This window comes from Carettochelys insculpta, chromosome 10 (genome assembly GCF_033958435.1).
Source record: "Carettochelys insculpta isolate YL-2023 chromosome 10, ASM3395843v1, whole genome shotgun sequence".
NCBI lineage: Eukaryota > Metazoa > Chordata > Testudines > Carettochelyidae > Carettochelys > Carettochelys insculpta.
Window position 1 is genome coordinate 2595467 of NC_134146.1, and position 26696 is coordinate 2622162.

The window sequence follows — 26696 nt, forward strand, 5'->3', positions numbered from 1 at the left end:
TGGCATATCTATTGAACGTACATATCTGCTCTGCCTCCGTGAGCATCAGAACGGCCTTTCTGGGTCAGCCCAAAGGTCCATCCAGCCCAGAGATCTGTCCTCTGACAGCGGCCGATGCCAGGTGCCCCAGAGGGAGTGAACAGAACAGAAAATCATCAGTGATCCCACTCCTCTCATCCACTTCCAGCCTCTGACAAACGGAGGCTCTGGACACCATTCTTACCCAGCCTGGCTAATAAGTATTTGTGGATTTAGTTCTTTTCTGAACCCTGATGATGTCCTGGTCATCACAACCTTGACTGTGCCTTGTGTAACGAAATACTTCCTTTTGATTTAAACCTGCTGCCTATTAACTTTATTTGGTGTCCCATAGTTCCTATGTTATGGGAACAAGTGAATAACTTTTTTCCTTATTCACTTTCTCCACACCTGTCGTAATTTTATAGGCCTATGTCACATCCTCACTTAGCCTCCCCTTTTCTAAGTTGAAAAGTCACAGTCTGTTAAGTTTCTCTTCATATGTTGCCCATACCGAACCCCTCAGCATTTTGCTTGTCCTGTTCTGACTCTTTTCCAATGCCAAGATTTTTTGAGATGAGGTGACCCGCAGCTGTAGGCAGTATTCCAGATGTAGACATACTGTGGTTTTATACACAGACAAGGAGATAGTCTGTTTTATTTTCAATCCCCTTTTGGAGGAAGAATTAGTGAAAGGATGTTACCATCCAATTCCAAAGGAAAAAGACAGGAGTGGTTTTACTAGCGTGCTGCTAGCACAGCCACAGCGTAAGGCCTATTTTTGAGCGGAGTTCTGCTGCTTGTGCTTCAGATACGTTGTCGAAAGTTTGGGAGTCTGTGATCGTCTGGGAGCAGCTGCATTGCATCTTGTACAGTCATTACAACTGTGACGCATTTTGTAGGGTGGGAAGTTTTCCTGCTTAAATACGTTAATTAAACCCACAAGTTTTGGAGGGAAAATTTCAGTTCTGGTGAAGAACTTGTTTTTCCAGCAGGAAGTCAACTTGTTGTCCATGTCTGTCTTGTTGTTTTGTCTTCTCCTCCTCCTGCTCAGTTATCGGCTCCATCTGGCACGTTTGATAGGTCAGAAAATGCTCCCAGAATGTCTACCCGTGTCTCATGGAAACTCTGACCATTTCCTGAAATGCAATCGAAAGCCCCAGCAAGAGAAGTTCTTCAACCGGTGACTCCTCTGTGTTGGTAGTTCCTGTCCTTGGGCATGTGAACACCCAAATGTTGGCTCAGCGGGATGTGTAGGCTGGCTCTGGACAAGCAGAATGGACTAGCAGTTTTCCCACACGAAGGGCTGTGGCATCTGAGAGACGACTGAGTTGGAGTGAGGTCTGCAAACTGCATGGTGGACAGCAGGGCCTGGTGTGGACTCTGGGCTCAGATTTTCTCAACCCAAGATCGCCATTGAGTGCGGACGCTCGAGCCTGGGGCTTTTAAACTCGAGACCCAGTCAGCCTGCGTTATGCTGTAGTGAGGACTTCTCCTGTGTTCCTAAGAAGGGTCAATTCTTAAGTGTGGAAGTACCGTTGGCAGACATCCAGGAAGGCCTAGCCCCGGCAGAGAGGCAGGAAGCCGAGCTGATTAGGAACTGTGTACTGTCCTGGAGAAGAAATGCCAATGACAGATCTCTGGTGTTGGGAAAGGCTTCACTCCCAAGACCTCTATTGGTAAAGGGTCTGGAGGAAGAGGAACGGTGGAATCAGGTGGGAACAGATGAACTAAGACCGACTTTGTTTCCTCTGTAAGACATCGGGGGGGGAAAGGCACACTCTAGTCACATTGGGTCTTTGGTTGATAAACTAGACTCCTCAGAAGGGACAGTGGGTTCCCTGTATAAAGCCTTGGTGAAATTCTTGCTGACACATTCGTTAGGCGAAAATGAAGCAAAGATCCACGCCCAGTGTGCCACACCTGGATGTAGGTGGTGCTACTGGACAAGCAAAGCCTGCTGCAATGATTCGTCATTCCGAATTGACATTTAGAAATATACGGACTGTTTTTGGTTTTGAGGTGACCCACAATGCCCTTTTTTACCGTAAGCATTTGGATGTGAAATGTTGATTCATCGCACAGATTTTTTGTTCCTCCTGGCTGGAAATGTCGGAATATTTAATTGCATCGCTTCCCACGTGAGAGTCTTTGGATTTTTCATTCCAGGATTTTTTTATATACATTTTTACTTTTTGTTTCAGTGCAGAACAGAAACTAATCACAAACTGTCGGAATTTCCTGGGGCAAAACAATTCACTTTTCCAAATAGCCCTTGTAGGTATTTATAGCAAGCAAAGGAAGGTAAAATGTTACCGTGCTGATGTAAATGTACACAGATGTGCAGGGCATTCAATGCCAGGCCCCTAAGTTTAGAATCCACTCAGAAACAGTTTGTAGAAAATGGAAATATCGGTAGGTCACATTTTCACATAAATATAACCAGGTACCATGCATGAGCTGTGCTTGGCCAACATACTTGCAAACGGCTGATTTTACTGTAATTATGGAGCCAAGAGTCCACTTCCACATTACAAGTTTGTGCCTTAATTAATTGTATTAGTGTAGTTGACAGATATGGAGTAGTGTTTAATTGCATTTGCGAAGTTCATTAGTGTTAGAGGAATTAGTGTCTCTAACATTCATATTTTTAAAGATCGGGGACAGGAGGTTGCAAATTTCCTATTAAAATGGGCCAGACACTCCCATTGAGCTTTAGTAGAAATGTGCTGAGTTTTGCAGAAGTAGCTTGGCAAGAATTCAAGAAACCCAAAGCCAAAAAGTTCGCCCCGGTGGTGTATAAAGGTGTGCTTTATAAATACACACACACACACACAGAGGCATGTGCGTGCTACTCTTGCATTTGTTCATGGATTTGTCTGGCATAAAAACTCATTTTCTCTGGTGCCAAGTCTCAGCAAAGGTGTCTCCCTGTTTTGCAGGCTGTTGATTTGATACATATCCCTTTGAAATACTTTACTGAGTCTCTTAAATTCTTGGTGCAATCCAGCCAAGCATGGCACAGCTTGCCCCATATCCTGGTACCTCAGAATACTTTTCTGTTATAGCTCCCAACCTGGGCTGCTCACAAATTAGCCAAACAATGGACATTTTACAGCTTCAGTGTCTCTGTGCAGCTCCTGCCCTCATCCAACAGCTCTCAGTCCAGCAGCATGGCAGAAACACACTCGTTGCGCTCAGGTTTCCACTGACCTTAGTTACTACCTGCAGGGTGAGCTCAGCACCCACCTAGTTCAATTTTTTTCTTGGGGTCAAGGTAAAACTTTTATCAAAGGTTCCCAGCCACTTTGCTGACCAAAATCTCAGGTCAGGGACCCTCCCACCTCCAAAATCAAAGGGTGAGTTCCTTTGTATTTTTTAGGTATGTGTGGGAAAGAGCTAGCAAGGGGTGTATTTTGCCCCACACTTTTGTAGTCCAATCACCATTTAAAATACATTTTGGAGGTTTAACCCTACAGGAAGTTCATCCCAGCTGTGAGGACATCTCATGGTGAAAGAGATTCCATGTTGTAGTTTGCTAAAACTCCTCTTGATCTATTTCTTCCCCCTTTGTTGCCAGAGAAGAGCTACTTCCTAGGTGATTGCCAATTGATTTTGATGTTACCATGTGAGGAGCATAAGTTCATGCTTTGATTTTGCGAAACCAGTTTACTCATTCCCCAGACTTTTTTGTTAAACCCGTTGTAGTCATAATTTCAGTTTATGTTCAGAAAGCTTAATACATTTTATTCAGACATCACGCAAGAACACTAACGATTAGTGAGCTTTAATTTTTAAATGATAACCTGCAAGTCATATTTTTTTACAAAGATCATTACAAGAATGTGTCGAGTGTAATTGCAAGGGTGCTTTAGGTCACAGACATCCCCTGGGTATTTTATTCTATTCTATTTAGGTTCTTCTATCACCTCCATTGCACCTTCTAAGCACCATCTGGTTTTTGCATTTAGCACCTTGAAAAATGTATGTCATGTGTCCCTCACAACTTATCCTACTGCATTGGCCTGTACTTTGTGTACATGCCTGAGACCGGCACTGAGGTGCATAGAAAGTGTTGTTATCTACACATACCCTAGGCATGCCGTTTTGAGGTGCCATCCATGCTATCCATCTTGACTCAAGTTAATCTAACACATGATAGACTCTCGCTCTTCTTGGAAACATGAGAAAAATTCACACTGATGATAAGGGGTGGGGGACCCAGCCAGTTTCATTTTCCAAATGCCCATTTCTTTAAGCATCCCAAATTATCCTCTCATTAGATTTATTCTCTTTCTTGATGTGTGGTGTTGTGTTTACCTAATGCCACTCAATGAGCATCTCCAGTCTCTTTCCAGCCAGCCTGTACAATACATTACAATTATATAATTACGCCATTGTAATCAAATAATTAAGATGCACATTAAACACGCATTAGAGCTCACACAGGAAAGAGAGCTTCAGACATGGGCACTGAATGGGAGGCAGTCTTTGCTTGCTCTTATTGCATCTTGCTTTTTAATGAGTCAAGGACTCCAGGTCTCTGGTTTCAGGTGGCAAAGTATGGTCGAGTTCAGAGTGCTGTGTTTTTTAGATAAGCAAAGAGGATTAGGATGGAGGGGCCACTGTGCAACCAAACAATTACCTGACTAAAGAGGCAGCACTCATAAAACATATTAGCCGTGTCTACACGTGCACGCTACTTCGAAGTAGCGGCACTAACTTCGACGTTAGGCGGCGAGACGTCAAAGTCGCTAACCCCATGAGGGGATAGGAATAGCGCCCTACTTCGACGTTGAACGTCGAAGTAGGGACCGTGTAGTCATTGCGCGTCCCGCAACGTCGAAATTGCCGGGTCCTCCATGGCGGCCATCAGCTGAGGGGTTGAGAGACGCTCTCTCCAGCCCCTCAGCTCAATGGTGGCCCCATGGAGCGGCCCCTTAAAGGTCCCCTCCCCCTCCCTTCCTGTGCAGGAAGCTGAGGGAACGTGCAGGCGGCAGCCCAGACATGCGGCCAGCCTGCACGTTCCTCAGCCACCCACCCAGCTGCGATGGCTGGCCGGCAGCCCCCCCAGCGCCCCCAGGGGACCCCCCCAAGGGGAGCCAGGACAGCCAGCCCAGCCAGGCGGGCAGCCAGGCTGGCAAGCGGCAGCGGGGCCCCTCCTGGACGGAGGCCGAGCTGCGGGACCTGCTGGGGCTCTGGAGCGAGGAGGAGGTGCTCCAGGTAATGGGGAGCAAGAGGCGGAACGCGGATGCGTTCGCTCGGCTGGCCGACGGCCTGGCTGCCCGGGGTCACCCTGTCCGCACTCCTGACCACGTCAGGAGTAAGGTGAAGGAGCTGCGGCAGGGTTACTCCCGGGCCCGGGATGCGGCCAGCCGATCTGGGGCCACCCCCGTCACTTGCCCCTTTTACAGGGAGCTCAGGGACATCCTGGGCCCCCGGCACACCTCCTCCTCTCCGGCCACCCTTGACACCTCGGCCGACGAGCCCCAGCAGGCCCTGCAGACAGAGTCCGACCCGGAGGCAAGCCCTGCACCCCGGGGGCCCCCCCTGGAGCCCACCCCCGGGACATTGCGGCAGGAGGAGGAAGAGGAGGGGGGTTCCTCCTCTGCAGAATTCGGGCTGCAGATCCTCCTCCTGCCATCCCGGAGCAGCAGCCGAGCCTCCACCCCCTGGGGATCTCCAGACCGTGGGAGTGGACCGACAGGTATGTACCCCCCTCTGGTGTACACCCCTGGGCTTGAGGGGCGGGGGGTAATAGATATGTGTCCCGGGCCCCCCACATGCTCACATGGCCATGGCCCCAAGGACAGCAGGGCCATGTCCCTCACAGCACTGCATCAGCCCCTGCCCCCCACCCACCCCGCACGACAGTGCCATGCCCCATCCCTGGGGCAGGGGGGAGCGGAACCTCGAGGGGCCCCTGGGAGGAGGGGGTGGGACACCCCGCAGCAGCAGCAGCAGCAACAGCAGCAGCAGCAGCAGCATGTGATGGAGTGGGGGGAGTGCAAAAGGGAGACTCAGGCTACATATGAGCAACAAGAGCTGAATAGCTCCCAGGGGCAAAGGAGGATCCTGGGGCTACAGCTGGCAGGTGACACCTCTGCCCTGAACAAAGAGGAGGGAGGAGCTGAGCTGGCTTGGAATTGGGAGGGGGAGGGGAGGGTGGGGGCCACAGGTAGAGGCTAGGGGAAGGGAGAGCTGGAAGGCAGCCAGCCTGAGGAGGGGGAAAGCTGCATCCCAGAGGGGCACCCCTTGGGGTCTTCTCCCCACGACGGGTTGGAAGGACTGTCTCTTCCGACAGCTGGTGCTGTCACTCCTGGGAGAAACTGGGCATCTGTGGCCTAAGAAACTTCTCCTGCTGTCAGACCCTGTGGAGTGAAGTGAGAGTTGCTCCCACCAGGGGATGGGGTGCAGGGCAGGGGGACCCCTGAACCCCATCCATCACAGCAGCATCTCCCGGGGACGGGGATGGGGAACCTGCAGCACACGGCTGGGGGGACAAAGGCCATGGCTCGGGGCCCACACTAACACCTGTCTCCATTCTTCTTCCCCCACTCCTCTCCTGTGTCCTGCACCTGCACCATCAGAAGGACCGGAAGAGAGCGCTGGCGAGGCGTCAGTCGTCCCGGAGAGCCCTCTGCGACCATCGCTCCAGGCAGGCCCCTCGGCCGAGGACCGACCGGCCCCACGGCGGGCTAGACGGTGGACCCCGCGCCACCACCAGCCGATGGCGACGGACCCCCAGCTGCTGGCCATCCACCGTCGGCAGCTGGAGGTCGCGGAGCAGCACCTGCAGCTGCAGGAGCGGGCGCTGGCCTGGCACCAAGAGGCATGGGGGGCCTACGTGGAGACTTTCAACCGCTTGGTGGACTACCTGGCCCCCCATGCCGCGCCGGCTGCCGCAGCGCCCGACGTGCCTGCTCCACCCGCCGCACCACCAGCTGCTCCGCCTGTCGCCATCCCGGCCGCCGTCGCCCCGCCACCCACCGCCGAGGGCCGGAGCGCCGAGGGACCCCCGGAGCCAGCTGAGACTGGCCGGGCATATCTTCCGGTCCGCCCTGCCCCCAGCCAGGCCTGGACAGGGCTGCGGCCGTGGCGGGGCTCCCGGCTGCCCACGCCAGGGCCGGACTTTAGGGGCGAGGGGCCCGGGATGTGGCCCCCCCGCCCTTGTATATAGTTTGAACTTATTATTATTGTGCCCCCCGTTTGCCCCGTACCCCCCATGTAAATAGTTCTCCCCTTTATCCTCCCTGGTTTTCTTTTTATTAATGAGCACACTTTTTTCTTACTATTGTTTTATTTGTACATATTACTTTGGTTCCACATGTTGTATATAGTTTGTTCTTGTTTTATATATTTATAGTTTAAAAAAAAAATTTCTCAAAGAAAAAGCAGTTTAAGTTCAGCCACAAGTGCATGCTGTCATTTGTCCAGGAAAAGTGGGAGGGGGGTGCGGTTGGGTGCTCCATGGTGTGGGCGTTGGGGCAGGAGTGTGGTGGAGGAAGGGGAGGGCAGTGGGGGACCTGGCAGAATTCATCCCGCGGCCTCATCATCGAAGTGGGCCCGCAGGGCCTCCCGGACCCGGGTCCCTTCGGGGTCCACCTGCCGACTGGGGGCAGCGGGTGGCTGCACGTCGGCCCTGCTGGCCTCCACAGCCCAGCCCTGGAAAAAGGCCTCCCCCTTGCTCTCCACCAAATTGTGCAGGGCGCAGCAGGCACCCACAATCAGGGGGATGTTGTTGGGGCCTGCATCCAGGTGGGTCAGGAGACATCTCCAGCGTCCTTTCAGGCGGCCAAATGAGCGCTCCACCACCTGGCGCGCGTGGTTCAGGCGCTCGTTGAAGCGCTCCTGGCTAGCGGAGAGATGGCCCGTGTACGGGTGCATGAGCCAGGGCCGGAGGGGGTATGCCGCATCTGCGATGACGCAGAGGGGCATGGTGGTGTCCCCCAGAGGGATCTCCCGCTGGGGGATGTAGGTCCCCGCCTCCAGCCGGCGGCACAGGCCCGAGTTCCGGAAAACCTGGGCGTCGTGGGTGCTGCCAGGCCAGCCCACATAAATGTCCTGGAAACGTCCCTGGCTGTCCACCAAGGCCTGGAGGACCACAGAATGGTAGCCCTTGCGATTCAGGTATCGTCCTCCACTGTGATGCGGGGCACGGATGGGGATGTGAGTCCCATCCAGAGCCCCGAAGCAGCTGGGGAAGCCCAGGGTGCCAAAGGCCACGATGGTGGCATCTGGGTCCCCCAGCCTCATGAGCCTGTGCAGGAGCATGGCGTTGATGGCACGCACAACCTGCAGAGAAAGCACATGGGACAGCACCAATGAGGGGTGAGCAGGGTGTGCGTGGCCCGGCCCTGCCCTGCCCTCCCCTCCCCTCCCCTGCCCTCCTCTGCCCGGGCCCCCCTCCCCTGCCCTGCCCTCCCCCCGTGGGTTCTCTTACCTCCATGAGGACAGCCCCGACGGTGGCCTTGCCGACACCAAACTGCTGCCTCACGGATCGGTAGCTGTCGGGAGTGGCCAGCTTCCAGACAGCGATGCCGACCCGTTTCTCCACAGGGAGGGCACGCCGCATGGTGGTGTCCTGGTGCCTGAGTGCGGGGGTGAGCCACTGGCACAGCTCCATAAATGTCTGCCAGCTCATTCTGAAGTTCCTGAGCCAGCGGTTGTCGTCCCACTCCCGAAGCACCAGCCACTCCCACCAGTCGGTGCTGGTGGGGTAGCTCCACAGCCACCGGCATGTGAGGCGGGGGGGGGGGTGGGGTGCTGCAGGGTTGGGGGTTGAGCCCTGCTGCCCTAGGGGCAGCTCCTCCTCCGGTGTAGCAAGGAGGTGCTCAGCTGCCTCCTGCATGGCATGGATCAGGGCGAGCCCTGCTCCTGCCGGGAGGGCTGGGTGGACCTCTGGCGGTTGCTGCTGCTGCTGCTGCTGCTGCTGGGGGTCCATGACTGCGGCGCCCAGGGTCTGTGTGCCTATGGCTCCTCAGACCGCGTGCTGTGCAGGCTGAGTGTGTCTGGGAGGGGCCCTTTAAGGGAGCGGCTAGCTGTTGCCCCGGAAGCGCTAGTCCGCCCTGTGACCCTGTCTGCAGCTGTGCCTGGCATCCCTATTTCGATGTGTGCTACTTTGACGTGTAGACGTTCCCTCGCTGCGCCTATTTCGATGTGGTGCTGCGCAACGTCGAAGTTGAACGTCGACGTTGCCAGCCCTGGAGGACGTGTAGACGTTATTCATCGAAATAGCCTATTTCGATGTCGCTACATCGAAATAAGCTATTTTGATGTAGGCTTCACGTGTAGACGTAGCCATTGGCTGCAGCTTTTTTGAACAATGCTGCATGGAAGAGCTCTAAGGTCTGATATTCCCAGGGGAAGAAGAACAACTGTCTATTTCTTTGGAAGACCTCACCCCCACCCCACCCCACCCCACCGCACTGGGAGCCTCGGACGCTAAGCACCAGAAGACCACTAGCAGTTGCTGTAATTCTGGCTCATTATGGCGTAGAGCGCACAAGTGAGTTTTTGTTGCTGCCGGTGGCTTGGGTTCAATTACTACTGAGCAAGTGGCTTTTATGAATATAGTCTGGTGGTCTCATCTTGGTCCCATTTTGTTCTCTGCGGACAGCCCCACGACGTGGCATGGTTGGCAGCCTCTGCTCAGCAGAGATCCAGACCTGAGAGAAGTTTTGTCTGCAGTGTCACTGGTCCCAATTCATTCCTTTTAGCTGAGGTCATGTGACTCAATTTGGCAGCACACTTGGCTTGCTGGGGCCAGAAATAGAGATTCCAAAAGCTGTGTAGAAAAAAACCCCTTGCAAAGGCCCACTGTGTATATAAATCTGCCAGTGGGATCCAAATGGAGGTGGAGAGGTGCGTGGAAGGATTTCAGATGCTAGAATGGGGAGAGCGAAGACTGGGGGCCTCATTCATTGCAAAAGAGACACAGGAACCTACCCCAGTGGAGAATCTGCAGCTGAAACTCAAATCAGTAAACCTCGAGTGGCCATTGCTGAAACACGGCAATGCTATAAATATATAGAGGACAGAGCAGGAATAAAGCTGGGAGGAAAGAACCGGTATGCTTTCACAGGGAAGAGTTTCACAATGGAGGACTTAGAACTTGATTCATCGCTCTTTCCTCAAACCTTTTGCTAATAAATCCTCAAGGGCACAGATAACGAGATTCTAAAATTCCCAGACAATAAAATGCCCTAATATTAGCTGCAAAATTGGATTCAGTAAGAAACAAAGTGAAAAGTGGTATGTTCTTCTCTGATGCACATGTAGCCGCTCAGCGAAGAAGAATGCTGTTTATAAAAGGGAAGAATGAAGGAAAATATAATCTCCTGTAAGACTCAAAGTCCTTTACACAAGTCTAATTAAATTCTGCCATAATCAAGTGGAAGCAATGTCATTCCTGGATCTCCTGGAAAATCAGCTGCTGTGTGCACCCAGCAGATGTCAGTGGCAAAAGAACGGCAGATGAGAGTAGCAGAGCTGAACTCCTGAAAGCTGTCATATCTCTTTGCCATTCCCTTGTGGCGGTTATTTAAAGGGCTGTAAAATGCAAATATCAGCGATGGTACAGACAGTTCCCATATTCAAATGTGTTTTACGTGGTTTATTTACAGAAGAACCCCGCTTTGCTGGGCTGAGGATAAAGTTAAAAGAGGGGATGGGACCAATTAAAAGAAAAAGTGAGGGAAATAGAGAAAACTACCGTTAAGACATAAATATTCTCAATTTGGAGATGGCCCTTCTTCTTGTGACGCATAGGCAAAGTCTACATGTCAGCCCTATTTTGAAATAAGAGATCTTATTGAGAAATAACACAACCCAACACAAAATTAATTTCAGAATAGCATTTCCGGTCTGTTGTGCTCTTTCGGAATAGTGCCATTGGCACTCGTTATGGCCTAACTGGAAATAGGCATTATTCCACAGGGAATGAGGCTTACGGAGATCGAAATGAAGCCCCTGTTATTTCAAACTGGTTTCGAAATAGCGTGTGCCTCATGTAGAGAACGCCAAAGTTATTTCAAAATAACTGCTGCTGTTTTGAGAACTTGGCTGTGTAGACAACCCCAGAGGCCTCATCCAGATGTGATTGCTCTGGATGCTGTGCAAACTGATAGGAACAGTCCTTGCAACAAATCCCTTGAAGTCCAAATGAAAAAAGCCAGGCATGGTGCAGGGGAAGGAAGCAGCATCCCTGGTTACAGATGATGTGAGCTGGTCATAGGCTTACAGCTGGTCTTTAGCAGAATTAGTGCATGAGCCTGCTTCTCTGCCGTCCGCTGTAGTCCTTTAACCAGACGACCATCTTGTAGTGAACTTCATCACGACACTTTTTCATCATCTTTCCACACTTGGGTCCCCCTTTACTTAATCTCCATCTTGTCTGACTTCTCTGTCTTCCCTTCTTCGGACTACAGTTGGCACCTCTACTTTCTCAGCTGTGCTCCCCCAGTCCTTCCCTGGTGATCGCAAGGATATGATTTCTTTTGAAATCTCCTTTATCCCCCACCCCTACACTGCTCCTTATTCTGTCACTCTCCTCTGGCTCTTTCCCCCATAACACAAATATGGTTCAGGCTCTCCCATCCAAAACCAAACAGTTCTAACAGCCATAACCCCGCTTGCCTTTCCCACTGCCTCCTTCTCTCGTTAGGTTCTTCGAGCTCACTGTTTACAACCGCCGCGGCGAGTCCCTCTTTTCCAATTCCACCCTTACATCCTGCGCCTCAGACAAAAACTACTTGTAGCCTCAGAGGGATCATTTTTAGCCTGTGGCATCACAAAAATCAAGCACCTTGAAGACTAACGATCTGATTTATTAGGCAATGAGCTTCTGCGGGTTATTTCCTGCTCAAAATCTGATGTGGTGGGTCTTACCCTCGAAAGCTCATTACCCAATCAATAAAATTGTTTGCCTTAAGGTGCTACAGGACTGTTTGTTTTCTGCTAAGCTACTTATGCTCCACATCTACAGCCCTTCCCAGACTATCTCCCATGCCACTGATTGTTGCTTATTTACTCTTGAGATATTGCCTCTTACTTCCAGGTGGTCTCTGGCACCAGCCTTCATCAGCCACTTATTAACATTTGCAAACTAGCTTCTTTCTGCTTTCTCTCTGTACTGCCCCTCACCCCACAAACATATGCAGAGCTACCTTGTGATCCTCTATCAAAACTCTCCTGTGCCTGGATGCCTATGAAGAACTTGGCACTGGTGAAGATGCTGATGTGCTGAGACAACTGCCTCTAATGCTGACAAATTTGTCATCCTTTGCCTTGCACTCTCCCGTCTGCCTGCAACCATCTGTTGTCACTTGTCTTATACTTAGCTTGTGAAGCTTTCTGGGCAAGGACTGTCCTTTTGTTCTGTGTTTGTATGGTACCAACCACACTGGGGCGTGACTGGAACTCCCTGGCAAGGTGGTAGATTTTAATCTACACTGCCATTTTCAGAGGGCTTCAACATGCCAAAATGGAAAGCGTGGTATGTTGAGCTCAGGGGTAACTATGGAGGAAGGCACAGGTGCGTGGGCCGTGAAGGTGTGTAAAGATGTCAGTGAGCAAAACTGAAAGGGGCTATTAAAGGTAGAATCAGTTGGGAAATTTTTTTTGTTCCTATCATAAATTTTGATGGAAACAGAAAAGTTTGCATTGTTTCACCGAAAATTGCCTGCAAAAGATTATTTTTTGTTTTCTTTTCATGCTCTTGTTTCTCTTGCTCTCCCACCTCAGAAAAAAAGCAAAACAACCCCAACAAAACCACACAAACTCAGCCAGTGGTTTTTCAGGTTTTCATTTTTGAAGCAGAAATCCCAGAAGATTAGTCAAAATGGTTTTCTCTCTGAAATCTGCATTTTGGCACAAAGGTACTTTTTTTTTTTGGTGTAAAAAATATTTTTCAAATAAAACTTTCAAGCAGCTTGACATCAGCCCGACTAGACACTGAGCTTTCAAATCAGGGTAAGGTACCGCGCCTACCAGAGGAAGAAGTGACTAGATTAGAGGGCGCCTGTGCAGATTGAATGGGTCGCGCTCTATTTAAAGCTTGGGGCGTGGGCGTCGGTGGTGGACATCTATGGCTGATCCTGTGCGTACAGCCCGGTGGCTGGAGGGGTATGGGGAGCATGCGACAGTGAGGCAGGGAGAGAAAGGAAGTGCTGTAAAGTACTTCTGTCCATTTTCCCTACTAAAGAAGTAGTCCTGAGACCACTCTGGCCCAGGTTTTCCATCCATGCATGGAATAAACTTTGCTCTTGAGGCCCAGAAATTCCTGAAAATTCCAAGCCTGGTTTCAGATTCAATCCATGTTTGTATCTCTCCTCTGACCACCCAGAGGACTCTCTCACTCAGACTCTGCTTCAGTTCAGCCTCCCCCCGCCCCCTCTTCTCACGGGCTCAGAAGCCACTCTCTGGGTTTAACCCTTTATAGGCATTCCTTCGTAACAAAGGGTCTGGCTCACAGGCCATAGTTTGCTCACCTCTACTGGAGAGATACTTGGCCTGTGAAATACTCTACCATAAGACAATATTTAGGGTAAGGAATTCTTATCTGTAACCAGTTTTTTCGGCGAATCAAGCTTAGTTTGCATGCTTTGCTTTATTATCTTAGTAATCTGCGTCATTCTGTTTGCTGCCTCTTTAACCACTAAAAAGACTCCTTTTCTAGTCAATACGTTGATTTCTTGTTTATCATGTAACCCAGGTTCGGTAGCGTCTAGCCGGAGAGGCAGGAAATTGTGCATAACTTCCTCCCCATTGAAGGAGGCGGCACATTTCCTAAATGGTTGGGTTTGCGCTCCAGGGGAGGTGGACCCTTGGGTGCTGCGGCAAGCCTTCCCAGAACTGATCTCAGTGTCTGTGTCATTGGGCCATTGGGCACTGCCCTACCTGGGTATGTGCTGGAGGAGATTTGAGAGCCTGACTCAGCAAGACAGGGGCGGAGGGTCCCCAGGCGGGCACAAAAGGCAGGCGCGGTGGTATCTCTGTTCATCTTGCGACATCCCACCAAGTACAAGCCATCGGAGAACTGAGCTTGGTGTGGCTACGCAGGAAAGAAGTGCAGAGAGGAGGAGGAGGAGGAAGAGCAAGGGCAACAGCCCCCCTTGTGGCACTTGTTGAACCTGCAGGGCTCAGGAAGACCGTTGTCTTGAGCAGAGATATCTGGCAGGAGGGTTTTGTATCTCAGGGGTGGCAACACTCACTTCTTGGCCTATGACCACCGTGAGAAGACAGGCATCAGAGCCTTTATTTCAAGGCCCTGTGTGGGATTTTGTGTCTCTTGACATTGGCAGCTGCTACCAGCACTAGGCCTATGACTGCGTTTGCTTGTTGGTTTGGGATGTTTGTGTTTTGTAGTCCTATAAATGGCTGGTTTGTTGTTTGTGTTTTTTCCTAAATCCCCACCATTGGTCCCGCTGTGGCACTTTGCCATGTTGTCTGTTTGTTGCCTGTTACAGCTTTGCTTTATCTTTTTGTTAAGAAGACCAGAGCCTTTGGAAATCAGCCCTGGCAAACAGACTCTTCAGGGTCACTTCTCTCTGCTGGCTGCAGTAGGACAAGGCTGGTTTATAGCTGCTGAGAATCTAACCCATTATGCGTATTCTGTGCTTTCTGGCTCTTCCCTGTGCCTCAGTGTCCTTCTGGTTCACTCTTTTCCTATTAGCACTTTTGCTCAAATCATCCCCTCTAGTTCCCAGCAGCTACCCAAGGCCGACAACTCACCTCCGGGCAAGCAGACATGCTCAGAGTGCCAATTAGTTAAACTGTGACAAATCTATGGGTCATATATACATTGCTCTGTTCTAGGAAGTCTGGCTAGGCTCTATGGACAGCATTTTCCTGAGAAAGAAGCACAGTTACCATCAAGGTGGGAAGAGCGGTGAAAAACATATTAAAAGAAGCCTTGGAGCTTTATATGAGAGTAGGATTAGATTTTATGTTGTGCCTTTAAGAGCCAATGTGCCGTATCTCAAAGTGCTTAACAAAGCAACGAGTTAGATACTGTAGCTTAGTGACTGTGTAGGAAAATGTGACTGTCATTTTATGCTGAGCCCTATTTCACATAGGCCTGGAATTGAGCTTTCAATCAAGGGTGTACATTGGTCAGGGTTAGTGTTCCCTGTAAGCTGAGCTCGTGGGTGGCAGCCGAGGAGACATTCAGGTGCACAGGGATAGGCTTTGTTTCTACTGGTGGTGCACATTCACGCATGCCTTGGTGCTCAGAAAAAATTACTCTGCACTTGGATGGAGGAAATTAGAGGGAACACATGTCAGGGCGGCAGGAATATCAATAATCAATTTCTTTTTGGAAAAGTGTCATGGGATCTTTAGTTTACACCTCCTCAGTTACTCGAGGTGTGTGAGAGGGACCTGGAGGATCATGGGAATTGCCAGACTGCACGAGAACCGAGATCCATGTAGCCCAGAATCTAGCCTCCGACAGTGACCGGTACTGCACCCTTGAGAGAAGGTGCCTCTGCAGTAGTCACTTGTGGGATAAGCTGTCCCTTGAGACTTTCCTTCTAACTCCAGTACTTATGGCTAACGCTTCATCCCTTTCCTGGTGCCGCGTTGCAATAATATTTCTGGGACAGAGCTCAGGTGCTGCAACAGGACTTGATCAGCTATTTCCCCAGCAAACTGCCTGACTGGGAAAAATCAAATGGGTTGATATGGTCTATAAAGTGGTGCATGTCAACTGTATCTTTCTCTTCCCCTATTGCAAGCAATCATAGAATCCTAGAATTCTAGGGCTGGAAGGGACCTCACAAGACCATCTAGTCCAGCCCCTGCCCAAAGCAGGACCAACCCCAACTAAGTCATCCCAGCCAGGACTGTTTCAAGCCTGGACTTAAAAACCCCTAAGGATGGAGATTCCACCACCTCTCTAAGTAACACATTCCAGCGCTTCACCACCATTTAGGTGAAATAGTTTTTCCTAATATCCAACTTACACCTCCCCGCATTTGTAGCTTCAGACCATTGCTTCTTGTTCTGCCGTCTGTCACCACTGAGTATAGTCTCTCTCCATCCTTTTTAGAGCCCTCTTTCAGGAAGTTGGAGGCTGCTATTGTCAGTCTTCCCTTCTGCAAACTAAATAAGCCCAAATCCCTCAGCCTCTCCTCACAGGTCATGTGCACCAGCCCCATAATCATTTTTGTTGCCCTCTGCTGAGCCCTGTCCAATGTGCCACATTCATTCTATGCTGGGGGGCCCAGAACTGGAGACAATACTCCAGATGTGGCCTCACCAGTGCTGAGTATCCAGCCTCTCATCCACTGTAATCCCCACATCCTTTTCTGCTGCACTGCTACTTAGCCAGTCAGTCCCCAGCCCGTAACAATTCTTGGGATTCTTCCTTCCCAAGTGCAGGACTCTGGACTTCTTGTTGAACCTCATTAAATATCTTTTTGGCTCAATCCTCCAATTTATCTAGGTTCCTGTGGACCCTCTCCCTACCCTCCAATATATCTACTTAACCTCAGTGTCATCTGCAAATGTGCTGAAGGTGCAATCCATCCCTTCATCCAGGTCATTGATAAAGATATTGAACAATGCCAGCCCCAGAACCAATCTTTGAGGCACTCCACTTGACTCCGACAACCAATCAGACACTGAGCCATGGACCACTACCCGTTGGGCCCATCTTTCAAGCCAGTTTTCTATCCATCTTACAGTCCATGTATCCAATCCATACTTCCACAACATTCTTGCCCTTCAGTTAAGGGAGATGTATCAAAAGCTTTGGTAAAGTGAAGGCATATCACATCCATTGACTTCCCCATGTCCACAGAGCCAGTTACCTCCTCATAGAAGCTAATGAGGTTGGTCAGGCAGGACTTGCTCTTGGTGAATCTATGCTGACTACTCTTGTTCACTTTCCCCTCTTCCAAGTGCTTCAAAATGGGTTCCTTGAGGATCCCCTGCATGATTTTAATGTGGACTGAGGTAAGGCTGACTGGTCTATAGTTCCCTGTATTGTACTTGTTTCCATTTTTAAACATGGGCATTACATTTGCCTTTTTCCAATCATCCAGAACGTCTCCCGATCGCCACAAGATTTCAAAGGTAATAGCTAAAGCCTCTGCAATGACATCTGCCAATTCCCTCAGTGCCCATAGATGCATTAAATCCAGACCCATGGACTTGTGTGGTTAGCTTTTCTAAATAGCTCTTAACATGTTCAATCCCCACCCAGGTCTGCCCACCTCCTTGCCATGCTGCATTGTCTAGTGCCTTAGTCTGGGAGCTGACCTCGGCCTTGAAGACCGATGCAAAAAAAGCATTGAGTACTTCAGTCTTTCCCACATCTGTCAACAGGTCACCTCCCTCATCCAGTAATGGCCCCACACCCTCCCTGATCACCCTCTTATTGTTAACATGCCTGTAGAAACCCTTCTTGTTGCCCTTCACAATCCTTGCTAGCTGCAGTTCTAATTGTGCTTTCGCTTTCCTGATTACCCTCCTGGCATTCTCCAGCCATATATTTATACTCCTCCTTACTCATCTGTCCAAGTTTCCCCTTTTTTTAGGCATCCTTTTTGAGTTTAAGCTCACCAAGGATTTCCCTGGTAAGACAAGGTGGTTGCCCGCTCTGTCTGCTTTTCTTACTGTGCATCAGGATGGTTTGTTCCTGTGCCTTCAGTAAGACTTCTTTAAAGTACTGCTAGTTCTCCTGAACTTCTTTCTCCTTCATATTAGCTTCCCAGGGGATCCTACCCATGAGTTCTCTCAGAGTTGAAGTCTGCTTTTCTGAAATCAAGTGTCTGTATTTTACTGCTCATCCTTTTTCCTTTTGTCAGAATCCTGAAAGCCACCGATGAAGAACAGCTGGATCAGTCTCTGTTATCTTGTATCGTGCACAGGCTGAATCTTGTTTAGAAAGTTTGCTGCAATTTTAAAAAGCGTATTAATCATAATTCTGATTTGATTTTTGGAAAACTGTTGAGATATTTTGTTTGTTTTTTGTTTTGTTTCAGTACAAATGGCAATCTTAGTGCCAGGTAAGTGATGACAAATGATGAGTAGATCACACAAATGATCATAAATGCATTTTGCTACAGTTATGCCTGGTTCTACCATGGGGATGTTGTTGAGCAAATGTTCTCATACAGAAGTCTCTTTTGTTTATCTAATTGGCACATTAGCCTATTACAGTTTTAAAAGAAACCAGCTGCTATTGCCTTTATAAAGGTTAATATACTAATAGGCAGATACTGGCTTTTATTGAGGTGAAAATCAAGATATATTGACTGGAGAGGTAAATATTCAGTGAAGCAAAGCCAAGTTCAATATTTACCTCCAGGGAAAATACATCTTAATATTCACTGAAATGGGAAGACAGTGGAAAGTGGTCTCCATTAGAAAACAAATATTTACCAGCTCCAATATTGGCAATACTGGAGATCATTCCTGTTCTAATCACAGGGAAGTGTTACCAAGTTGCACACACCATGTTATGCTAACTAGAGATGGTTGCAAAGTGCCAATTCTGAGGGGAAGGTGAAGTGGTTTTTTTAAGCTTCTGTGAATCTTTTTGCTCGCTGTTGCTTTTTGCTTGCTGTTGAAGACAAACCAATATTTTCATTATTTTTCCAAAAAATTGTGGATGGGGGGACCTAATTTTGGGTGGGTACTGGAAATAGTTATGAAAAATGCATAAAAATTAGTGGAAGAAAATCAGCTTCTGGTTTAAAAACTGGAATTTTTAACGAACATGAACATTTTCTTCAAACATTTTTGGGTTGGACAACACCTTCCCCCTATTTTCACTAGAAACAAACTAAAAAAACAGAAAGTTAACTCAGTCTAGCAGTAACCACTGATAAAACACAGGCTGCAAATGGTGGTGCCAGTATATTACTATCATACACCTGGGACAGGATCAACTCCTGTAGTCAGACCAATCGGAGGTGACTCGGGGAGAGTTGATCCTTGTGAGACACACCGCCCAGGTATCCCAGGAACCAACGTATCTGGGATCTGGAATGGGGTCCTTGTGCATTAGGCCGTGGGGCACCTGATGGCGTCTGAGTGAGGCTGGGGCCATCCTCACGGAAGCCTTGGTCTTCCCACCCTTTCTGGCTCTTCATGTTCCTACAGACTCAGCATGGCACCACTAGCATGAGCTCCCACCCAAGCTTCCCCGCTGCTCCCAGGAGTGAGGGCCATATAGCACAGCTCACACAGTGCCAGGGCATGCTGCTTTGAACTCGGGCTTCAGCTAAGTAATACTGTGGGTCTGCAGGCTCACCACCTGTATCGCTCCACCCTAAGTCCTCGCTAAGTTCTCTGGTGGGCGAGTGATTCCTGAGCAGGAGCTCAACGTTGTGAACTGGTCTCCGCCAAGGCCGTGCTGATTGTAAGTCATGCAAGTATCCCCTTTATTTATGGCCAGGAATAAATTCATAGTATTTTCCTTTTGGGTCAAAGAAGATTAAAAATTGAGTTCCAGAAGAAATCTTGCTTTCTTCTCTGAGACCCACATAGGAAACTTCCATTTGCGTGTGCTAACTGAGTAGATCCTCAGAGATGCAGTCTGGTTGTCTGTCGCTGCTTTACCAGGCTGTACAGTGGACCAATACAAAAAGTTTTGAATTCAGAAAATCATATTGTGTGCATACTACTAGGATAGGAACCAATGACTCTCATTTACTGTGTTTGTTATGGGCTATGTTGCAATACCAAAAATGTTGGTGACTTACATCTGTGCAAAGTGCAATGGGTGACCTTACATCGCAAGGTTAGACGTTATCTCACATGTGCAAAAAGATGCACTGGTGAGCACATATATTTTCTCACCGGGTGCCAGTTGGACAGTCCAAATGAGAAATACTGTCTCATTGGAGTGGTTGGCACAAAGGTTATTGCGCACTCAACTCTCCCTTAATATTTCTTATATCTACCTCCCCAGTGAGGCGGATGATAGAAACCATCCTCTAAGTGAGGTGTTTGTGTGAAAACAATGGTGCTATCCATTTCCTAACTGGAGCAAAGTGACATGAACAAGGATGTTATTTTAGAAAGTTTATCTCTTTTTTTTAAATCTGTGCCGACAAGATCCTTATCAAAACTACGCAGGTGTGCAAGGGGGCTGCTCCTTGTTATCTCAGTGTAGGATGACATCGAGAGTGTGGCTGCTAGAAATGTTATCTATCTTTTATTATTTCACTTGTGAGGGGCTAACAAGAGCGTTATCAGGTTGTTTGCAATCATGACACATGCCTGAAGTGATAAATGGGAGAACAGCCATTGGCTCTCCAAGGATCTGAAGACAATGCAGCTTTAAGCTGAAGGAGATGGATTTTTTTTTTTAATTGAAAATGTTTTGGCAGGCTGGGAATGGTGAAACAAGCCCAGGCAATTGTTCAGAGGGTAAGCTCAGGAGCAGCGCGAGAAACCAAATGAAAAGGTGGTCAGCTCAACAGCACTCTCCGCTGAAAGAGAAATTTGCTTCAATACGTCTTTTATGACTTTTTTCCCCCCTGTAGCATTCAACAGTGAGATGTAGCAGCCTGGTAGTGACTGATGAGCAAGGGGGATTCTTGCAAGTGACCAGTACCTGGAGGATGCTCTGCGCAATGCTTTTCTCTGGGGGAGCATTTGGCCCAAGGGATTCCTACTTCTTTCTCCACTGTCTCATCCCCAAATTCCTCCTCTGCTGGTATCAAACCCTCTGTCTGCCACAAGGTCATTCAGCCTCTGAAGCATGAGGCTCTGTCCCAGAATCCATGGAAATCCATATCCTTGACACGCATGTAGCCCACCTCAGAACAGGATGGCTTCTGCTGTCCTGCCTTCCTCCGCCGTAGCCCCTGTGATGGATGGGAGGGCTACTACCCCGTTTCTGGACAGCCCAGTATTCAGTTCGCTAAATTGCCTGTAAAGGGTTAAACCGAGAATAGTGAGTCCCTCAAAATCTCCAGAAAGGGACTGCAAGCAGCCAGGGCAGCCAATGGGAAGAGAGAGAGGGATTTTGTAATTGCAGCAGTGGTTTGCCTGCAGCGGTCCTTTGTGTGGCCAGAGGAAAGAAGCCAAAATGAAATGAGCCAGGAACCAGGCATGAAATTGGCCGAGGGGGTGTTTTGTCAGAGGCGATCAAGTTATTTTTATTTATTTATTTTTTTAATTTTGAGTTTGCTTTGTGGATGTTCTCAGGCTGGCTGATATTCCCCCTCCCCTGTACGCTGTAACTCATAAACTGACTCCCAGGGAAGCAGTTTGGTGTTTAATTTACCAGTTTTTAGTTGCTCTGTTGCACCTAACAACCAAGTGAACTTACCAAGTACGTTGCCTTTGTTTAGCGAATAAAATCACGTTGTTAAGACTCTGATTGGATTCCTGCGTCCTAGAAGGCAGAAGGTTCTGTGTGCACATGCCCGTGGCAGAAAAGTCAGCTATTAAGGAACTGGCTTTTGTTTTAAGCTCTCTCCTGAGGGAGAGTTCGGAGCATGAGGTTACCCCACGGGGAGACGTCCCGTGTACATCTTCCGAGGTTCTGAGAAGGGTCTTTTTGCACTTGGAGGGTGGCAACGTATCTCCAAGGGTCAGGGAATTTGTCACCTGGGGCAGTTTTTTTACACAGAAGCCTTTAGTGGCAGGATACTTAAAAAGTTCTTGCAGGCCCCCAGCTCTGCACTCGAAGGGTCAGAGCGGGGATCAGCCTTGACAACCCCCTTGCTCTTCTCAGGGCTGGAGGTAGAAGGAGGGGCTCCGTTATGCCAGGAACAATGGGAAAGTAGGCAGCAGTCCCTGTCGTGCAATTCACTCGTGCTCTTATAAGGTCGCCCAGTTAGGGAGAAGGTTGGCAGGTGGTGGATTTGGGCTGCAGTCCTGCAGAGTAGAGGAACGTAGGTAAGCACAGAAAAAGGCATCGCCCTGCCCAGACAGCTGCTGCTCTGCTGTCCCTCACTGACTGTCATCGCTGGCCATTGCCAGGGGTCATTCGCTGCAACTACTACATAGCAGCTCTGATGGAGACCCAGCGGCCAGTAATGCACCTTGGGGCTGTACTGCTTCCCCCCAGAACCCTTGTCACTGGTGGGGGTCAACCGTTGGCCGTTCGCTGGTTGTGAACTGCTGCTAGTTGCACTTTTTCCTGCCATAATAATTCCCATGCCTGTCATTTGCCCAAACCTGTCATGCAACATCCTCAGTTCTCCCACCTGTACCTGCCATTATCTGCATGGACTAGCTATAAATAACCGAGAGAGAGAGAATGGATTTTCCCAAAGCATTCTGCATTGGCCCAACTCTGCTCTCATTCAAGTCAGCGGTAAAACTCTCACTAAACTCTCCCAAAAGCCAACTCTCCTAAAAGACGCCAGCAGTTTATTGTATCTGCTGTAATCCAAAGATATCGCTGAGCAACCCCAAAGCCAAATCTGACTGACCGTTGCTGTGATACCCAACTTATCAGTGATGGGAGAAATGCAAAAGGCCAGAGACCACCTACGCAGGGACTCATTTTCTATGACCCTGCCCTTTGTGTGGCCATGCAAAGCAGGAACAAGCAGGGTATCTATGCTCCCACTGTGCTTTGCTCTCCCTTTACGTATTCCTTGCCACTCATAGTGTAGAACAATGGATACTCTGGTCCTCTTGCGCTTGCGGTAGGAAAAGTTTTTTTTGTTTTTGAGCGAGGCACGGAAGTAGTTTCTCTCCTGTGCTGAGATGATCCCTTCAGAGGTCAATCAAGTGGCTTGTTCCCCTGCTTCGGCATTGAGGTGTTGGGGTGGGGGGATCGGGAGGTTGGATCCCCTGGTAACCCCATCCTGCCACCCAGATCTTTCTTGTCTGCCCCGTTAGAACATAAGCCACTGTGCCGCTGATGGCCAGGCATGCGCAGCCAGAGCCAGTGATCTGCCATCTCGGTAAAGGGGAGAACCTCCTAGGATGGGGAGCTGTCTGGGCGCTCACCTCCTGAGAAGTAAACTCTGATGCTGGAAAGGGCTTAGGAGTCCACCAAACCCATTTTTCCAGGACAGAATGCCCAACAACACCGTCCTCGAGCAAGCTGGAATTCCAACCACGCATATCCTCCTCAGCCAGCGGCGGCTCCACTGGCTTGGCCATGTCCACAGGATGAATGATGGAAGGATCCCAAAAGACATCCTGTACGGCGAGCTATCCTCTGGCAAAAGACCTCCCGGACGCCCCCAATTGCGCTACAAAGACGTCTGTAAGAAGGACCTCAAGGATGTAGACATCGACCCAGATAGTTGGGAGGAGCTGGCAGATGACCACAGCAGCTGGAAGCAGGAACTACACAAGGGCCTTCAGAAGGGCGAGATGAAGATCAGACAGCTGGCAGAGGAGAAGCGAGCCCATAGAAAGGACAGCAAGGACCTGTCAGACACCCACTACATATGCAGCAGAAGTAGCAAGGACTGTGACTCTCGTGTGGGCCTCCACAGTCACAGTCGACACTGCAAATGGCCATCTTAAATGGAGTTACGAAGGGCGTGATCCATAGTCTACGCAGACTGAAGGATGCCTAGGAGAAGGATCACAGCACCCAGGAACGCTGGGGTAGGTAGTGGGAAGGAGAAGGGGGCTGTGTGGGACCAGAGAGATGGAGGGTGAATACCCAGAGTTTGCTTCTGAAACCATTTCATTTGGCTCTAGAATTGGGGGAAATGCTCTCTTTGGAGAGAATCTAGTTGTGCTGAGTATCTACAGACTTCTTCACTCCTTCCCGATTACTTGACAATTAGCTTTGATGCAGCAATAACTGCTGCCTGCCTCTAGATTCATCTCGCCCAAGGTGTCGCCCAATGCAACCTGATTTCAACCTTCACCGAATTCCTCCTAAATCACTTTCTATTAACTGTACAGCACTGGTAACCTTCTTCACCTGTGGGACCCACACTGCACATACCTCTTTCCTTTTGCTAGGAAGTAATTTGTGGTTATAATGCAAGGTACATCTTTTTTTTTTTTATTTGAACCTGTCATCTTCAAGGGCCAGGAAGCACCTTCTGGGCCATCACATATGACCCAGCACACATTTCTCATCATTCCCCTCTGCCCTTCATTTCTCTCTGTCTCTCACACCTTTAATTGCACTTGTGTTTCTGAAGCATATGGAATTCATTATTCAGCAAACAATGTCCTTTGCAATATCAGCCTTAATTAACTATCGGCTCTGTGTTTTCTTTCTCTTATCCTTGCTGAATCTACATGGGCTGAGACAAGCTGACGGTTCCCCCCCAGCCCCAACAGTGCCAGCCAGCCAGCCAACCATGACCAGATAAGAAGAAATGGAATTCCTTATCGCTTATAAAAGAGAGAGAGAGAGAGAGAGAGAACCCTCTAAAAGGTCAAGGTTAGTGGGAAGGGAGAAGGCCTTCCAAAACAACAAAAAACCTTCTCTTCCAAATCTCCATAGCAACCCAATGGAGCATCCTGGGCTGCCAGGATGAGAGAGGTCTATTCTCTTCTTGCAGCAATGTTTCCACTTCATTAGCCTCTTTATCAAGTATCTCTACACCGGGCTGAGTATATTTTTGTGTCAAAGAGCAGTGTGAATGATTCAAAAGTATGTTGACCTTTTTCAGTGGGTCTCGGAGTTTCTGATGGGAGTTGTGGCATCTTTCCCCTACTTTCCCCTTGTCTCCTGTTCACATGACCTCCCCCCGATCTGGCCTTCTAATCAAATCGCTGTAGCTGGTGAGCTATGAAGGGTTTTTCCTTTTTTTTTTAAGGCTACAGAGAGTCTCCTTCAGAGGCGCTGGGGGTGTCATGACCCCAGCTGTCAGAGCTGTGCTTGTGTGAGGAAGATTAATGACTCTGCTTATAGAAAATCAAAATAAAACAGAAAAAAATAAATCCAAATGGAGTGTGGGTAGAGGTAAGAAAGGGACAGAGAATAGCCTCCTGGATTGCCTGACTTTGCTCTGACTCCTTTAGAATTGGCTCTGAGTTCCCTGTGGAAGAACAAGTTAGTCTCGAAAGCCATTTGGGGAGCTTTAGTGAGGCGCACACACAACCAAAACAAAACAAAACAAAACCGCTAGGATTCAGCCCTTTAACTTGAGAGTGTGTGCGTGTGTGAAAGGGAAACAAGCTCTTATAAACTGATCCTTGCTCGGTGGCTCAGTAACTGAATGTGGGTCTCTCAAACCATTTGGAAAAGTCTCTGACACAGAATAGAGTTAAGTTCAGTGCAGCATCTGTCATGATCAAGGAGTCCTGGCTTGCTTTCCAAATCAAGGCACTGGCTCTTGGCAGTGACAATGTAGGAAATCTCACCAGCTGGTCCATGCTATGGAATCATTTCTGAGTGCTGGGGCCAGTTCCCCAGCAGGTGTAAATTGGTATAAGTAAAGCACCATTGGAACTAAGCTGAACCACCCCAGCAGCAGAGCTGCTCTTTGGAATCTGATTCTGAGCAGGTGCGTCACCCACGTCACCCAACTTATCTCCTACTCTTCTTTCATGAGCCAGAAGGCTTTTAATTCCACCTGCACAGCCACAAGAGCATTTCCTGCTTCCTCAGCACATCCCATTGTGAAAACTGAAATCACCTACCCCCGTGTTCCAGCATGAAAGGACAGAAAGCCAAGACAGAGCAACACCCAGGTTTCATCCCTTCCTCCACATACGCTGATGTCTCAGCAAGCACCTCCTGAAAGCCAGCTTCTCTACAGCCCTAGACATAATACTATATGCAGTGTACTGTATTAGACTATGAAGCTGTGCTGTAACTGGGAAGCTAGCTGGCGTAATGCTCTGTACAACAAAAAGCCAAGCAGACTAGCAGGTTTAAAACTAACAGAGGGAAGTTTTTTTTCACGCAGACCCATGGGACTCTTCACCAGAGGAGGCTGTGAAGAGCAGGACTTTCACAGGATTCAAAAAAAAACAACAACCCTAGATGCATTCATGGAGGTTAGGCCCATCAATGGCTATGAGCCGGGCTGTGTAGAAATGGTGTCCCTGGCCTCTGTTTGTCAGGGGTTGGAAATGGATGACAAGGGAGGGATCACTTGGTAATTGTTCACTCCCTCCAGGGCATCTGGCATTGGCCTCTGTTGGAAGAGGGGATGCTGGGCCAGAGGGACCTTTGGTCTGACCCTGTGTGACCGTTCTTATGATCTTTCCCCACTGCTCTACCGAAGAACATATGCTGTCCCGCAAGTGAGGGATCGTGAAACCCTTTGTTAGGGGACACAGATAAGAGCTAATTACTTCCATATTATTCTGTCCTCTGCACCACTTTTACTACCCCCATCATCAGTACGGTACCTGAGCACCCTTCAGACACCCAGTAAGCACTACGCCTAACACCTGTCATGTGATTTGTTCTTTCTTCCATCCTCTCCCCAACAGGAAGATCATGTGGGCCGTGTGATAGTGTGTTGTGGTGAGGGGTTTTTCATTTTTACTTTTCAATACATTGTATATACAGCTGCGCGTTTCCATTGAGGCACTGCTATGCAGACCTCAGTTGTATGAGTTCATTGCTACGTATATTATTGTCACAGCAAAACGACTGTCCAAATATTCTACAGTTGGTTAATAATACAGTACAAGCACCCTGATTGGTTAATAATTAAATCACAATGATTTAATAGCACGTGCTACAGAGTGCCTCAGGAGACTTATTAAAGAGCCGCCTGCAGCTCCCAAGCCTTATTCTGAGTATCACTGCTAAAACTAGGTCA